This window comes from Giraffa tippelskirchi, chromosome 10 (assembly GCF_054371585.1).
Source record: "Giraffa tippelskirchi isolate mGirTip1 chromosome 10, T2T-mGirTip1v1.2.pri, whole genome shotgun sequence".
NCBI lineage: Eukaryota > Metazoa > Chordata > Mammalia > Artiodactyla > Giraffidae > Giraffa > Giraffa tippelskirchi.
In genome coordinates, this window is record NC_137284.1 from 1,558,528 (window position 1) to 1,572,758 (window position 14,231).

The 14,231-nt window shown below is 66.8% G+C and overlaps 1 long non-coding RNA gene across 1 annotated transcript; it reads right to left on the minus strand.

Moving 5' to 3' along the window:
- Positions 1–9,493: 9,493 nt before the first annotated feature.
- On the minus strand, positions 9,494–11,855 carry LOC145523277 (uncharacterized). Its single transcript, XR_014066462.1, has 5 exons — positions 10,770–11,855; positions 10,557–10,682; positions 10,365–10,477; positions 10,157–10,285; positions 9,494–10,063 (listed from the first exon to the last, which is right to left on the minus strand). It is a non-coding gene; the product is annotated as an uncharacterized LOC145523277 (long non-coding RNA).
- Positions 11,856–14,231: the final 2,376 nt, after the last annotated feature.

Below are 14,231 nucleotides of genomic sequence, written 5' to 3' on the forward strand. Positions count from 1 at the left end.
CTCTGGGCTTCCTGGGGGCTGCCCACCACCACAACCCCGCCAGGCACAGCCTCCGCTAAGGCAACCACACCTTCTCCTCTTGGAACCCAGGCCAGCTCCCACCTTTCCAGGGTCATTTGAACCTAGGCCAAACCATGATCTCCGGGCGCCATGTCTCTCTCACCTGCCCAATGCCCACTGCCCACAGGACGGTCATGCCGTGACCCGCCGGGCAGCTCTGAGCAAGCCCTGGGCTGTCAGTCTGGGGGTGTGTGTGGACCCCCGCCCGCTTGAGGGCCTGGAGCCCCGCCATGGCCCTGTGGCTTCTAGAAGCAGGGCTCACTTGCTTCTCCCACACAAACTCACTTCTCCCCCTGGCTGGACGGGCAGGGGGAAGAGGGAGCCGGCTTTGGTGCACGGGCCCACCTCGGCCTGCTCCCAGGCCGCGCACCCCCTGTGGAAGCTGCCCAGGGTGGCACTTTCTAGGGGTTCTCGTGGCCCCCGATGCTGCGTGGAGATGCTCTGTGCCTGCCCCGAACCCCAGGGAGCTAGGAACCTGGCTGCAAGGCCCTCCCTGCTCAGATGGAACCCAGGGCCCCTGCTGAGCAGAGCAGCAGGCCTCAGAGAGAGGGTCCTCCTGCTGGGGGTTGAGGGGGATGGCCCACCATGACCCCCCAGACACCGCACTGCTGTGACACCATGAAGCTGGGCTGCCCTGGGGGTGCGGGCAGCAGGAGACCCCCACCCCATGCCAGGAGACCCCTAGGGTGGACACAGCATGAAGGACATGGGAGGCGAGGCAGCTCCCGTCCACCCCCAGAGCAGCTCTTCATGCTTTCCTCCGCCGTGTACGTGCTGACCCTGACCCTCTGTCTGTCCGGGGTGGGTCCGGCCCTGCCGGCCCCTGACCCTCTGTCTGTCCGGGGTGGGCCCGGCCCCGCCGGCGCTGTTTGAGCTCTGAGGTCAGTGCCCAGGACTTTGCCTGGGGGCTGCACCCCAGGGACCACGCGCTCCTCACCCGCCTGACCCGCCCCCTCTACCGAGGCTGGGGAGTGGTCGGTGGGTGGTGGGATGACCCAGAGCCCGCCTCCCTCCAGCTCGGCCGGGAAGCCTTTGACCTTCCAGGAGGTTCCTCCTCTGCTCCTGTCCGCCCCCAGGCCCCTCTCACACGCTCACACTCCAGGGCTGTCTGCCTGCTGGAGTTTGTCCCTCCGTGGGGGGTGAGCCATTCATTCGGCCCCTGGGGGCCTGCGGTGACCCCCACCCACAAGTGCACACAAAGGCAGAGGTGAGGTCCGAACCAGCTGGTCCCCTCAATGTCTGTGGGCGCAGGGTCCTCTCCGCCTCCCCGTGGAATTCAAGGGAGCGGTTGGTGTACACTAGAAGCTTCCTGTTAGTACAGACGCACTTCCCTGAGGCCTGCCTGGGGTTCTGGCGGAGGGGACCGCCGGCCAGAGCGCACTCCTAACTGGCATCTGGAGGCCAGAGCACCCCGAGTCTGGGACCTCCGGCCCCTATCCCAGGAAGTTTCCCCAGACCACCCAGTAGCACCTCCGCCTGGTGGGCAGGAGTGGACAGGGGCTGGGTCTGTCCCTCGTGGGGCGCCCCCAGTCTGGAGTGACCAGACCCAGGAGGGACAGAGGACTCAGGCCAGGCTGAGTGGGTGCTCTCTTGGGGCTGGCTGAGGGGCGGCAGTCCCTGAGTGAGGGTCAGGCTGCCCAAGCTGGTAGTCTGCCGAGGTCAAGTGCTAAAAAAGAGGGAGACTGTGTGTGGTGCGCCAGGGGTGAGGACTGAGGGAGACCGCAAACCAGACCCACAGCCGCCCCCCAAAGGGGGCAGCTTCTGTCCACCAGGGGCCAGGCCACGGCGGCTGAGGGTCAGCCGGGGGCTTCCCCTTCCCAAGGAAATGCCCCCCATTCGGAGACGTTGCCCAGCGCCCCTGTGGGCCTCTCCTCTCCACCCTCACCCCTGGCTTACTTTGTTTCTGGGCAGAGTTCCTGGGGAGAGGCGGCCGCTGTGTGGGACCAACCCTGGGCCTCTGCTGCCCCCGAGCTGACCCGGCCTGGGGGAGGCAGGGCTGAGGGTCTGTTCCCCAGGCTGGCTGCCCCCAGAGCAGTGGGCACATTCTTAGCAACCCGACTGCCATTTTGGACGCGGTGGGCCGTTTGCTTTTGGCTCAGGCCGGACTGGCTGCCTGCTCTCGAGGCTCGGGGAGCACAGCCTGGATCTGTGGGCGCCCCCCACCCCACCACCACCGAGGCAGCCAGCGGGCTCCTGGAGCCGCTCGTGTCCTCAGCCGCTCGTGTCCTCGGGGGAAGGCTGGAAGAGTCGTGCAGGGGCCCATGTCCACAATAAGAGCAGGGTCACAGGCCCGGGCTGGGAAGGGGGCACAGGGGCAGCGCGGGCACCGTATTCACAGAGCACGGGTGTGCGCTGGGGGGGCGGGCGGGGGACCGGAGCCTGCCTGGGGCCTCCTCCCGAGGGGAGCGCGTCTGGAGCACGTTCCTGGGTGACAGCTCTGTGATGGATGGTGGGGGAGCGGGGACGTCTGGGGCCCGTCCTGACCCGTGGGCTCCCTCCAGGCTGGGCGGCCGCGGCCCTAGGGCTGGCCTCTTCCTACCGGCCCCAGCCTCCCCCGGGAGGGCTGAGAGCGGCGTCCGGCTGGCTCGGCTGGGCCCCATGCTCGGCTCAGAGCGGAAGTGTGGGTGGCTCCCCAGGCCCCCGCGTGACGGCCGTGAAGGCCTGGGATGGGGGTCTGCTTCCAGACCCGAGGCCTTCTTGCAGTTCCAGAGGCTCCAAGGCCGGCCGGGCGGGTGGGCAGGGGTGGCCCTTGAGCCCATTTCCTGCAGAGCCCTTCTGCCCGCTTCCCACCCAGCCCCCACCGCCCCTCCTCTGCACAAGCACTTATCCGTGACAGGCACATCATGTCAGCCCTTAATCCCAGCGTCCTGGCCTCCCTCCTGCGGGCCTGGAGCCTCCCACTCCCCAGCCCCTTCAGCCCCCTCCCCTGGCCCGGGGTGTCAGCCCCTGTGGGCAGGGGCCGTGCCCACCAAATCCAGGACCCGTGAAATTTGTCCTTAATTAAGTCGTTGCATGACAGGCTCCCACATGTGGGAGGCTAATACTCTGAGACCCTCTCAGCCGCCTGCAGGGCGGGGGCTTCCTGGGAGCCAGTGGGGAGGGCTGGCTGATAGTGGGGGAGGCAGGGCTGGTCACCCTGGTTGGCGAGCGTGGGCCTGCTTGTGCAACCGCCCCCTCCTGCTCCCCTCAGGGCTCCACACAGAGGGGGGCCCGAGGCAGCGGCCTGGCCTTGGCTGGGGCTGCCCCATGGCCCCCTCTGGCTCCGAGCCCACTGAGAAAACAGCCGCTTTATCTCAGGCGCCTCCCGACCTACAAACAGCCATGTGCCCCTCGGGGGCCGCTCTTGGCACACATGCCCTCTGCCCCCACATCCCAGGTGAGGTCGTTCACCCTCGGATGGGCCAACAGGGGCAGAGGTTGTAGGCCCCCGGCCCTCAGCGGGCCAGCGGGGGGACGGTGGGACAGACGGGTTTGGGCCGTGAGCCCTGGGCTCAGGGTCAGTCCCAGGAAGGGCCGTGGGCGGGGGTGGGGGGCATACGGCAGAGAGGCGGGGGGTGGAGGCTGCTGACCGAAGCTGGGCCTGGGCGGTGAGAGCCCTTCCCTGGTGGCCGAGAGCAGGAGCCCGCTCGTCCCCCCACCTTCTCGGCCTCGCTCGGCCGCTCACCCACCCGTCCGTCCACCACCCCAGACTCGGGGCTCCAGGGCCTGCCCCAGGCCAGCAGGCTCTCGGCTCAGGAGGGCCCCCCTGCCTGGCCTCCTCTGGGCACACTGAGCCAGCTCGTCCTGTCTGGGTCCCAGAAACCTTTGGGAAAGAGACAGAAATCGCAGGGAGCAAAGCTTAGATCCGAGCCCTTCGCAGGCCCACGTGGCGGTGTGGCAGCGGGGACCTGGGGCAGAGGAGGTCTGGCCTGTGCCTGAGGCCAGACCTGCAGACCCCGGGCCTGCGGGGTCCCCGTAACCCGGTAGAGTCTGCCTCCCCTCTGTTGAGGGCTCCTTGTCACACACAGGGGTTCTGGGAAACCAGGCTCTTGGGCCAGGTGCTGCCCTGGCTGTGCCCCGGGCCTCCCCGCTCTTTACCGGAGACGGGGGCTTGGCTGCAGAGGGCCAGCCAGACCCCCGACCCAAGAGGAGGCCCCAGAGGCCTCACTTGCAGGGGTGTCACCAAGCTAGGTGGGCAGGCTGTCATCATGGTGGTTCTCCCCGCCTCCCCTCTGACCAGGGGCCCCCAGTCCGAGGATGGGTGTCCTCCAGAGCTGGGGGCCTGGAAGGGGTGGCCCCTTCCGGCTTCTCTGAGGTCTCTGGGGGCCTGGCCAGTGTTGGACGGGACCCACTGGAGCCCACTGTGCTGCTCTAGGCCTGAGACCCATCTCAGAGACCTCTCTGGACAGAGGCAGGAGAAGGTGGAGGCCAGGCCGCAGCCCCCACGCTCTCTGCTGGGGAGCGCCAAGGTCTGGGGAGTGGATGGAGGAGCAGGCAGCCCTGTGGAGCCTTGGGGGGCCTGGGCCCCCAGACCCCAGAACAGTGGGCCAGTGTGTGTGTCGGGGGGCGTGGGTGGAGGCCCGGGCGGGTCAGGTCCCGCTCCATAAAGCCTGGCAGGGAGCTGTTGACTGCTTGGTGTTGACACAGAGGTGATGTCACTGCCGGCCAGTGGGGCGCCCGCCGGGGGCTCTGTGTGCCGCTCTGCACCCCATGGGCCCCGCCACGCATAGGGCGGGATCTGAAAGCCACCTGAATAAACCCAAGGGGCCCGCTTCTCCCCTGGGCCTTGTCTCCTGCCCACACGCATGAGATGCCCGGGAGGGCGGGGCAGTCTGGCGACGCGCATGTCCTGAGTCTGCTCCGTCCCCAGATCTGCGGCCCTGAGCCCCACCCCGCCCCCACAGCACCCCATAACCCGGTGGACCCCTCATCCATCTTCTGAAGCTCCCTGCAGGTCACGGTCTCTGAGACCACACTCTGCACCCTCTCTCGGGATCATCTGTGTCCCCTCCAGGTCCCCAGCCCAGTCCTGCAGCCCTGCTAGGGCCCCCAGCTCCAAGCCCCCTAGGTGAGCCCGGCGCCCCCAGCACGCAGCTCGCCCAGGCCCGGCCCAGCCCCCCGGCGACTCAGGGTCCCCAGAGTCCCCTCACGGCCGGTGACCGCCCTGTTCCTGCACCCACCCTTCTGGCCCCTTCTGGTTCCTTGTCCCCGGGAGCGCCTTTCCCAGCCTGCTGTCCTCCCCTTCCTCCCCTCCCTCCGGGGGCCTCCTCCTACCCGGTTCAGGGTGACCGCTCCAGCCCCGCTTCCTGACCCCGCTCCTCCGCCCCCTCGGGCCCTCTGGGCCGGCCTTCCATGCGTGCTGAGGCTTCTGCAGAGCGTGGGAACCCGCGGCCTGCCGACCCCTGCACCCCTGCCCCCTCCTCAGCTCTGCGCCCGCAGTGCCTCGGCCCCTAGGACAGCCCTGCCGGGGGGCGCACGGCGAGGCGAGGCCAGGCGGCCCGCGTGCGGCGCTGGGATGGTCCGCTGGCCCGGCCCCAGGCCCGAATTGCTCCCCGCAGCCCCAGCTGCCCACTTGTGTCCGGCCAGGTGTTCGGTGCGGGAGCGCAGTGTCTGCTTCATGCAACACGGTGCTGACAAGGAACAGAATACCCTCAGTGACCGCTTCCAGGAAACGGCTCAGGCGGGGGGCCGCGAGGAGGGGCCCTTCCCAGCAAGCCGGCCTGCAGGTGGGCTTCCAGGAAGGGGCTCCCTGGTCCCCCCCGAGCCCTGGCCAAGGGCCAGCCGTGTCACCAGGTGTAGCCTGGGAGAGGTGCGGGGAGCGGGGCCGGGAAAGGAGGCAGGCAAGTGGCCTGGGCCGCGGCCCAGCATGGTCACCACAGCCTCAGGGGAGGCCCGAGCTGACCACACACCTTCTAGCACCTTCTGTCTGCCCTTTTCAGAGTCACACAATCTCTGCTGGGGCCCCTGGCTTGGGGGCTTGTCAGTACAACACATCAATTCAGTTCAGCTCAGTCACTCAGTCGTGTCCGACTCTGCGACCCCATGAACCGCAGCACGCCAGGCCTCCCTGTCCATCAGCAACCCAAACCCATGTCCATCGAGTCGGTGATGCCATCCAGCCATCTCATCCTCTGTCGTCCTCTTCTCCTCCTGCCCCCAATCCTTCCCAGCATCAGGGTCTTTTCCAATGAGTACAACACATGGAGAGAACCAAACACCAGAAGGAGGTGCAGCAAACGGTTCCGAGCCCAGGTCGGGTATGGGGTCCTGGTGCCGAGCAGGGGCCAAGCCTCCTGGCCCCCCTGCACCCCAGTAGCATCGCCCTGCCAGCCTCCAGCCCAGGCCTGTTCCTGTGCTTGGTGCAGCCCAGAGCCCATCATGGGGCAAGGGGCCACGTGGCAGGCCCTCCGTGTTCACCGAGCCTCCCAGGGTACCTGTTTGCTGACGCCAGACATGACGGTGGCCCTGGTAGGGTGTCACTTCCTGGACCATTGGAGATTCTTCTGTCAACTTTCAGGGCTACAAGGAGGGCCAGCCCCACCCTGCCCCACCATTCACAAGACCAGCCTGAAGGTGGGCCCAGAGGTCATTAAATCAGGGCCCAGCTCAAGCCTACACATGCAGCCAGGACCAAGCAAAAGCCAGGAGGCTCTGCAGAGCACCCCTAACTGGACACGGCTCCCTCCACCATGATCGGCCTGGTTAACGACCCTGAGCAGAGACCATCACTCATGTTGTATCCACAGACCTGCGGACACACAGCCCGGGAGAGGCAGCCGTTTGAGCCTGCATACCCCGAGAGCGCACAGCCAGACACGGACCCATGCACACAGGTCCACGGGGACACACATGTGGACACACAGATACGTGCAGATACACGCAGACACACGTGTGGACACAGGTACATGGACACACAAGCCCACACATAGGGACTACGCTCACAGGAAGACACACATGGACACATGGAGACACATGCCTGGAGACATGGACACACGTGTGGGCACAGACACGTGAAGTCCTGTTTTCCATAGACCAGAGGCTGGACGCTTGCTCAGCCTAAATGCCCCATAGCAGCGTGACTGCGGCCTGGTCTAGGTGTGCAGGCCCTGTGAGGGCTGGGCGTGGAATCCAAGCCCCTGTTTGCCTGGGGACTCAGCGGCGCAGGGGCGTCTGAAGGTGGCTTTGGGTGGGGGCCCAGCTTGCCTCGCGGCCCGCTCTGGGCCCCTTCTCTAAGGCAGCCAGCGGGGCTGGGCAAAGGTAAACACATCCCACCCTGGGATCCCCGCTCCCCGGAGGCGCGCCGTGCGGGCGCTGGCCACCTGCTCTCCCGGCCGCAGTGGGGCCCCGGGCCCACCCCCGGCCTCCCTGAGTGCCGCCCGCACCCACGCAGAGCCCTCCTCGTCACTCCTCAGGCAACCGGCCTGGAGGCAGAGCTGGGGGGAGGGGGGGCGCCCAGAGTGCACGTGGCCCGGTGTCTGTGGGGCGGGAGGTGGGTGGACACAGCCTGGGTCGGGCAGGGCCTGAGGGCCTGGGTCGTTTTCCCGGGCGGGCCTGGCGAGGAGTGCACACTCCTAGGTGAGCCTCAGGATCCAGGGGAAACCTGGAGCGGAAGAGTGGGTGTGACCGGCGGGGCTCAGAGCTCCTGTCCCCCTGCTCACTCCCGCCACGGCCCGTCACTCTCGGGGCCCCTGCGGCCACTTGTGGTGCCCACAACACCACCTCCAGCCTCTGGAGACTGGGTTTTATCTTCTGAGGCCGGCTCTGCAGAGCTCCTGGGGAGATGGGCTCACAGAGTCTACAAGGATGGATTTCTTTGTCCTGCTGGCAAAACCCATGGGGGCCAGTCCAGTGGGCTGTGGGCCCAGGGAGGGACAGGACTTGCCCGTGAGCTGCCGGCTGGGGCCTGTGAAAGCCTCCGGCGGTGGGGGCAAGAGGCTCTCAGGAGCCCCCAAGTGCACCATGGATGAGAACGTCATGAAACACCTTCATGTCAGTGCGCTGTGCTGACCACCCTCCTGGCTGGTCTGGGACTGTCTCCCTGGCAGCCCTGGAATTCGCATGTCTCCCCTTGGGGGGAGCTGGGCCCAGAGAGGCCAGATATGGAGCCCGTGGGGAGTGCGCGAAGGGTGGGGGCGACTCTTGGGGCGGGAGCCCGGGCTGCCAAGGGCCGGCCGCCTGGACGCTGGGAAAGGCACGCGCCGGGGGTCTCCCAGGCCTCTGCTATCTCCTCTCCGACAGTCGGCCCGCAAGGCATTTCCTGACTGCCCTGAGCACGGGAAGGGGCCAAGGACCCAGTCCTTCCAAGGGTTCCCAGCGTCGCGCCTGGCGCCCAGGAGCTGGGAGGCCTGCGGTGGGGGTAGGGGATAGGAGGCAGAGGGACAGCACTGGCCAGCTGCTGCCTTGTACCCGGACAGCGGCCATGAATGCAAGTGGGGGCTGCCTGAGCACCCCAGGCGTACCCCAAGGCCAGACGCCAGCAGGACGCGGCCCCGGGCAGGCCCTCTCTGTCAGCCCCCTCTTCCCTGTCACCCTCACCCCTTCCTACCGCTCCCCGCTGTCTCCCGCTTGATGAGTGCTCACCCCCCAGCCCCGCTCTGCCCCCCACTGCAGCTGAGCAGACTCCATGGATCTCCTGCCTGTGGCCCCCCTGAGTACCCCCTCCCCGCTCCACCACAGCAGAGAATGGGGAGAGGGGGCCTCTATCGCGGCCCCGGGCGGGCCCTCTCTGTGAGCCCTCTCTTCCCTGTCACCCTCACCCCTTCCTACCGCTCCCCGCTGTCTCCCGCTTGATGAGTGCTCACCCCCAGCCCCCCTCTGCCCCCCACTGCAGCCGAGCAGATTCCGTGGATCTCCTGCCTGTGGCCCCCCTGAGTACTCCCTCCCTGCTCCACCACAGCAGAGAATGGGGAGAGGGGGGCCTCTGTGTCCCAGCCCAGCGCTCAGGGCCTGCAGGGCTGGGGATGAGAGTGGGGGCGGTGGGCTTCCTGGAGGCATGGCCCACCTCCTGCCAGCACTGCAGCTCGCCTAAGCCAGCGTCAAGCCACTCTCCTGGGACGATTCCAGAAAGCAGTCTCCTAGACCAGGCCTTGGGGGTCTGGCTGGCAGCTCAGGGTGGCGTGGGTGTTGTGAGCGGGAGGGGCTCTCTCAGGGGTGACGGCCCCCTTTGTTCCCCCTGCCCCACACCCCAGCCCCCGCCTTGCTTGCCCTGGTTCCTGATGTCCCGCCCCCTGGGCCGCCCCTGTATCCCCAGCCCGTTCACTGCCTGCCTCGTGTCCGCGGCCCCCCCTCTGTGATCCCGCTCCGGGCCGTCCCCCTCCCCGCCACGTGTCCCCGCCCATGTGCTGCCCCCACCCTTGCGTCCGGCCCCTCGAGGCCCGCGTGCTTTCGTGTGTTCCCCGGCCCCATTCCCCCCCCCGCCCCCCGTTCATCTCAAATGCAAGAGTCGTGAGACAAATTCCTGTAACTGAGTTTATTGATGAGTCCAGGGCATCTGGGGAGGCCCTGGCAGGGAGGGACGTGAGCGAGACGGACACACAATGAGATGCTTGGTGGCGGGCTCCTGATGTTCGGAGCCTCCAGACTAGGCGAGGGAGGGCGGGGCCCACACTCGGGCCCCCCGACCCGGGCCCCTCCCAGTCACCCACAAGGGTGGGAAGGGTGCTGGGAGGGGCACAGGCCGAGGAGGCCTACACATTCAGCAGTGGGCACACACACGCGCTTTCACACGCTCAGAGACCAGGGCTGGCTCCAGAACCCCAACCAGTGCAAACGACTTTTAGTGCAAATTAATTCAAGAGGGACGGGGAGAACGGGGCTCTGGACGCTCTGAGTCTCCTGAGCAAGGACAGCAGAGAGAAGATCAGAAAATAGAGATAGGAAAGGGGGAAAAGGAGAGAGGGAGGCTTCGGTGGTCTCGGGGCTGTGGCAGGGAGTGGCCGCAGAGATGGAGTGGCCGGGCAGAGGTGGGTGTCGCTGCGGGGGCCGCTCTTCCGGTGGTGTGGGTCGTCCGTTCCTTTAGGTCAACCTGCAGACAGAGAGAGACAAGGCGTGAGGGTGGGGTCCGGCGGGGCAGCCTGGGCTGGCGGGGGTTGGGGGGTGGCTTCGAGAGGGACACCACCTTCCAGAGCTGATTCCTGAGGCAAGGTGTGTAGTGGTTCCAAAATGCAGCATATTCTCGAGTCAGAGCTAGAAAGACTTGAAGAAGTCCGTGTTCCAAGTCCCAGGCATGAGCTGGGTAGCACCATTTCTGCAGGGAAGGGAGAGCGTGAATGCCCGCCTCTGGGGCCCGTGCCGCCCCCGCCCCGCGTGGGGTGGGGCCCCCTCACCTTGTCATTTTGAGGGTTCTGGGGTCTGAAGAGCAGCAGTAGTGTGTTTGCTCCGTCAGGAGACTAAAGGAATGGAGGTATCCCGGCTCCCCGCGGGGCCAGCTGACAGTGTTCTACGGGAGAGGGGCGCCCGTGAGGCTGAGTGCGGGTCAGCGGGCCCCGGAGAGGGGCACGGCCAGTGTCTGCACTCACCTGGGAGGCCGGACGGTCCCGCCTGCAACCTCTTCATCACACCGGACCGTATCATATCCCTCTGTGTGCATCCTGGCCGCCCGGGCTCCGTGGCTGGCAGACACGACCACCCCACTGGAGACGTGGCTGTGAGCAGAGAGAGAGAGAGGGGGCGCTGACTGGGCGGGCAGAGGTGGCCGAGGGCCTCAGGAGGGCAGCGGGCTGGACACTCACCCTCGTCTCCGGTCCGAGCACTGAGGCACCGATCCCGCTCCGTCATCGCCCGCAGAGGCCCGCCTTGGCCATGGGCTCGAAGTCCAGTGCCTCCCCCACCGGCTCGCCGCCCGGCTCCGGCCCCGTGCCCCTGCCTGTGCCCTGACCTCCCTTCCCCCTGAGAGTGCACACTCACGCCACCCCACCCGCCCCGCCTAGCCTGGTCTCGCCCATGTCCTTGACTCCCCTGGGTACTGTCCTGTCTACCATGCCCATCCCAGGGGCCAGCGGTTCGGATCAAGAGTCCCCAGTGTCTGCAAGTGCACTGGGGCCCTCCCGCGTGGCCCCTGGGCCGCAGTGCCGCGTGGGCTGGCGTCCGCGGGCTGGGCCCGCGCAGCCTCCCTGCTGCGGATATCTCTCCGGGCCTGTCCCTGCGGCCACCACCCCCCAGATGACGTCCTGCCGCGGTTGCCCGCGCACTGCGCTGCCTTCTCTCTCATTCTCCGGCCCTCGAGGCTCTGGCTCAGGCCTGAGGGCGCCTGGCCAGAGCCGCTCCTGTACCTACTACTAAGTGAATTACAGTGGGTGAAGTGGCGGCTGGGAACCCTGCTGTCCTGAGTCCCCGCCCTGTCCTGCCCGCCCCGGGCCTGGGTTCCCCCCACACGTGCTGGCAGCCCTGTCTCCTCAGCTCCCGCCTGACTCTCTGAAAATGCCCTTGCCACCTGGGGCGGCCCGCGGCCCCCCAGCCCGCCCTGTCTCAGCTCCTCCTGAGACGGTGTCACCTGTGCTGCCTGACCAGCCTGCGTCTTGCTGCTCTGCCGGGAGGCCAGCCTCTCCGCCTCGCTGGCCCTCGCTCCCCAGAACCTCCTTTTGCAGGAGGCCAGAAGAGCGAGGCCCAGGGAGGAGAAGGGGACTCACCTGGCCGGCAGAGCGCTGTCTTCACCTGCCCACGGCTGCCAGCTACACCTCCACTGCCCCGGCCCTGGGGCGAGCCTCTCTCCAGCTCCCCTGTCCACCAGCCGCCACGACCTGAAACCAGAAATGACCGGGATGAATGCCTGGCTCCCCCCTCTTCTCCTCCGCGCTGCTAGCTTGGGTCTTTCACCCTCCCACGCAGATGTTGCCCGGCCTGCGGGGCGCCCAGGAGCTAAAAATGATCCCCAAAAGGCTCCCAGGCGCCCCGCGGCCCTCCCCAAGCTAGCCCCTCCGCAAGTCCGCTCCTGCCAGGCTCCAGATGCCCAAGGTGATCCTTGGCCCACCCCACGCAAACTTCCCTGCACCCCACTTCCCCATATCCCCCGTTACCCCTCCATTCCCCCGCTTCCCCAGGTTCCCCCTTGACCCCCCATCCCTCCCACCACCCCCCTCCCACACCCTGCTCCTCCGGCCCTAGCCCGGGCTTTTTCTAACTGGAGCCGGCCCCGCCCAGAATCCCCGCCCCCGCTGGGCCAGCCAATCAGCACGGGGACCGTGTTGGGGCCCCCGCGAGGCCCGCCCCCACCCGGGACGGTCCAGCGCACGTACCTCGCCCGTCCTGGAATTCTCCAAAGAGGGCCATCCCCGCACCCCTCCTTTGGCATCCGGTGGGGAGGCTCTGGCATTGTTCCCGAGCACCCCCCCCACCGTGTCCCCGCAGGCGGCTCCCGCCCAGCCCCCAGGGGCACACGCTGCCCCCGGACGGAGGTCCAGGCAGGAGCCGCCGGATGCCCTGTGGGACTTCAGAGTCGCCTCCTGCCGCCACTGTGGCCAAGACCACACCGTGACCCCGGAGCCCGTGGCGCGGGGGTGTGGGGTGCGGGGCTTGGGGCTCAGGGCGGGCGAGGGAAGTTCCCCGGGTCTCGCGGGCTGGCGGGGGACGACTCTCCCGCTCGAGGGCCATCTCTCCCGCTCGAGGGCCATCTGGCCGATGGCGCCTGCTGTGAGCACAGCGCCCTGCGCCGGGCAGGGTCCCCAGCGTGGTCGGGGAGCCCCGTCTTGTTGCTGCCACGGTCGGTCCGACGTCGGGGCCAGGCGAGCCGCTGTCCTCTGCGCTCGCAGGCTTGCCGAGGCGGTGAGCCCGACAGCCTCCCCAGCCGCCGCGGCCAGGCCCGCGGTTCACATCCAGAGTCCAGACAACGACTAGAGCCTTGAGCCCCCCAGCCACCCCATCCCTGGGGCAAGCGCCTGGGCCTCTTGAGGGACTTTGGAAACCAGCATTCCGGAGGGTTTGGCTACCAAGTCTACGATGCTGGGGCCATGAGGTGGGGGGCACGCCCCAGCAAGCGACCCAGAGCTCCCCAGGTCTGAGTGCACCTCAGTTAGGGTCCAGGAGAGCAGGACCCCTGCTATGCCTGATGGCCAGCCTTTGCTATGGGTGTACCCCCAGATTTATGTGGGAAAACTCTAGCCTTGGCCATGGGTGTACCCCAGATTTACATGGGAAAACTCCAACCATGCCTATGGGTGAACCCCCAGATTTATGTAGGAAAACTCTAGCCTTGACCATGGGTGAACCCCCAGGTTTCATGGGAAAACTCTAGCCTTGGCCATGGGTGAACTCCCAGATTTAAGTGGGAAAATTCCAGCTTTGACCATGGGTGAACCCCCAGATTTCTGTGAAAAAATTCCAGCCTAGGCCATGGGTGAACCGTCAGATTTATGTGAGAAAACCCTAGACTTTACCGTGGACAGACCCCCACATTTGGCCATAATCAGACCTCAGTCACAGCTGCCGCGAGCAGTGAGGTTCGCGCCCGCACTGCCGCCTCGCGGCCTCATCTGTCTCCACACCCACAATCACTCAGCCTTATTTGGGGTGCGACCAGCCAGGGAGGTGGCCCTTGATGCAGCGGGGAGGACCCTGGGGTCCTCTGCCCTGGGCAGGTGGTGCCCGGGGACCTGTGCCACCAGTGGTCTGGTGCAGAAGGGGTCCCTCTGGAGCTAGGGCGGTGCCTCACCCAGGCTCCCCATCAGATCCCTGTCACCCCCAACACAAGACCTTTTATTCCTATCCCCACTTGTACCCCACCTTGGTGACAGGAGGCTATGTCTCTCGGGTGCTGTGGGGCCCACTTCCAACAGCGCACGGGCTCCAGGAAAGACCCGGGGGGGCTTCTATTGGCTGGGAAATGCACCACCATGAGACTGTGAGGGTCCCAGAGCATGTGGCATGGAGAAACGACCGGCCACAGCATGCTTGCCCAGCCCAGATCCCCACCGATTAATGACCCCAGGGCACTAGGGTGCCTGCTTCAACCCACGTTGGTGGCAGTGCTCCGGCAACCACCAGACCAGCCGCGGCTGAACCCAGAGGCAGCGGCACACCCAGACTTAGCATTTCAAACAGCGGAACTGCATGGAGATGCTAATGACCGACTGTTAGGGTTGGAGGCTCCCCTTGAAGGCAGATGCGGCTCAATAAAAGATCCAGAGTTTGGGAGGTCTGTCTGGGGGTGGAGGGGCAGGCAGTACACTGGGCTAAAAGCACGAAGTCCAGGTTTTAGT